Source organism: Salvelinus alpinus, chromosome 11 (genome assembly GCF_045679555.1).
Source record: "Salvelinus alpinus chromosome 11, SLU_Salpinus.1, whole genome shotgun sequence".
Taxonomy (NCBI): Eukaryota; Metazoa; Chordata; class Actinopteri; order Salmoniformes; family Salmonidae; genus Salvelinus; species Salvelinus alpinus.
In genome coordinates, this window is record NC_092096.1 from 70758024 (window position 1) to 70760808 (window position 2785).

The 2785-nt window shown below is 39.9% G+C and overlaps 1 protein-coding gene across 4 annotated transcripts in view; it reads right to left on the reverse strand.

The window, feature by feature from the left end:
- The window catches only part of LOC139534736 (breast cancer metastasis-suppressor 1 homolog), a 39578-nt gene extending 37245 nt beyond the window's left edge, over window positions 1-2333 (reverse strand). For all 4 annotated transcript variants that reach the window (XM_071334146.1, XM_071334145.1, XM_071334147.1 and 1 more), the window contains exon 1: window positions 2115-2333. The gene's annotated coding sequence lies outside the window, so the exon portion shown is untranslated. The remainder of the gene's footprint in view (window positions 1-2114) is intronic.
- Between the last annotated feature and the right edge of the window lie 452 nt (window positions 2334-2785).

A 2785-nucleotide genomic window follows, 5' to 3' on the forward strand; every position in this document is an offset into this window, starting at 1 on the left:
AGAGAGAGAGAGAGAGAGAGAGAGAGAGAGAGAGAGAGAGAGAGAGAGAGAGAGAGAGAGAGAGAGAGAGAGAGAGAGAGAGAGAGAGAGAGAGAGAGAGAGAGAGAGAGAGAGAGAGAGAGAGAGAGAGAGAGAGAGAGAGAGAGAGAGAGAGAGTTAGACCCAACCAAATCATGAGAAAACAAAAAGATAAATACTTGACACATTGGAAATAGAACTAGAATGCTGTTTGGCCCTAAACATAGAGAACACAGTGGCAGAATACCTGACCACTGTGACTGACACAAACTTAAAGAGAGCTTTGACTATTTACAGCCTTGCTATTGAGAAAGGCCACCATAGGCAGACCTGGATCTCAAGAGAGGACAGACTATGTGCACACTGAACACAAAATGAGGTGGAAACTGAGCTGCACTTCCTAACCTCCTGACAAATGTATGACCATATTAGAGACACATATTTCCCTCAGATTACACAGACCTACAAAGAATTAGAAAACAAAGCCAATTTTGATAAACTCCCATATCTACTGGGTGAAATACCACAGTGTGCCATCACAGCAGCAAGATTTGTGACCTGTTGCCACAAGAAAAGGGCAACCAGTGACGAACAAACACCATTGTAAATACAACCCATATTTATGCTTATTTATTTTCCCTTTTGTACTTTAACTATTTTCACATCGTTACAACACTGTATATATATAATATGACATTTGAAATATCTTTATTCTTTTTGAACTTTCTTGAGTGTAATGCTAATTTTAATTTTTTTTAACTGTTAATTTGTATTGTTTATTTGACTTTTGTTTATTATCTAGTTCACTTTGCTTTTAACACATGTTTTCCATGCCAATGAATGAGAGAGAGACAGGGAGAGAGAGAGAGAGAGAGAGAGAGAGAGAGAGAGAGAGAGAGAGAGAGAGAGAGAGAGAGAGACAGGGAGACAGAGACAGAGAGAGAGAGAGAGAGAGAGAGAGAGAGAGAGAGAGAGAGAGACAGAGACATAGAGAGAGAGAGAGAGAGAGAGAGAGAGAGAGAGAGAGAGAGAGAGAGAGAGAGAGAGAGAGAGAGAGAGAGAGACAGGGAGACAGAGACAGAGAGAGAGAGAGAGAGAGAGAGAGAGAGAGAGAGAGAGAGAGAGAGAGAGAGAGAGAGAGAGAGAGAGAGAGAGAGAGAGAGAGAAACAAACAAACTTTTTAACTGGGTTACTACTTTATGTCGGTGTTATTATGTCTGTCTGCATCATCTGACAGTTTGTTAACCATTATAACATATTTATAGCCTAAATAATGTATAAATATAGTAACTTACTATTTAGCAGCCTATTTATAATATAACATAACTTATTCATCTATGCACAAATAATGATTATAATAAACAATTCAGTGGACAACAAAATCACTCATAACAAAGACTATTCCTACCAAGTACATGCAACGTCTTCTAGGCCTGTTTGTATAGAAATATAGAAATACAAAAACATCCTATTATGTCAACAAACAGGCTCGATGTGGGCCGGTGGCGCAGCCGTTAGTGAAACGAATACACTACACGGTGTGATCCTTCCACCTCGAGAGCTACCCGTACGGCTTCACCGATGTCGCCTAGCCTGAGATCATACCGTAGGAACTGTTCCGGTCGGGGGGGCGGCGGCCTCTCACCGACCAGCCGAATACACAATCTTGAATTTGAAATAATTTTAGTATCCAACGGACAACAGTCTGATACATGAAAAAAGATCAATGATTTGCTCTTTGACAGCAAATGTTGTCTATGCGATATATCTAACCCTGTCTGCGATAGAGACGGTAGTTGTTACATTGTAGACCTATCTAACGTAGTGTCATCAACACGCATATAAAGTCAAGTGAAGATGTAGCCTAAAAACGTCTCCGAGACATTCACAGCAATGGTACAATGGTACCGTTCAAATAGGACATGGTATTGACGGAGTTATAGTGGGTTGTTACGGACGCTAACTTGTTGTTCCAGGATATATTATGAGAAGAGACAGAGAGATGCCAGTCGGATGATCAACTAGACTACAAACCAAATAATTAAGGATAGCAAATGTGGGGAATGTAGTTTAAAAAACTAGAATAGCCTACTTACCGTTGATGGATTGTACGTTAGTTACTCCAATACTGTAAAGTACAGTTCTAGTATCACAATATTTAAACTAGGCTACTTCCTTTTAGGTGTAGTAGTTATATTATCGCAATATTCAAACTAGGCTTCTTCCTTTTACGTGTAGTACAGTTATATTATCGCAATATTCAAACTAGGCTACTTCCTTTTAGGTGTACAACAGTTCTACTGACACTTTTGCCGGACTCTAAAAATTCTACTATCTAGCCAATCAACGCATAGTTTTAATACCTGCCTAGCCAATAGAAACCGTCCTGTGAGATATTACTGTACTGACCTAACCAATCAGTGGCCAGCAGCCAATCGGTTCATAATACTGGTTTATTTGAGCAGTGGATATTCAACTACTGAGGGAGTTCTATTCATCTGAACCCCGGTGCACCGTTCTATGGTCTGTGACGTAACCGGGCCTTACGCTGTGAGGGAGGAGCCCATTTCAAATCAAACAGTTATCTGCGGTATTCGGTCATGTTGTCAACGAGGCAGCATGGTTCATCGTTCAGAAACATACACCTTTTTTTCCATAAAATAAATGTCCGAATTTTTAAACCAGTTTAATTGGGAAGGCATTTAAAGCGTTTTTATTAAAAGCAATCACTTTTGCATGGATTGGAATCCTACTAATTAGTACACGT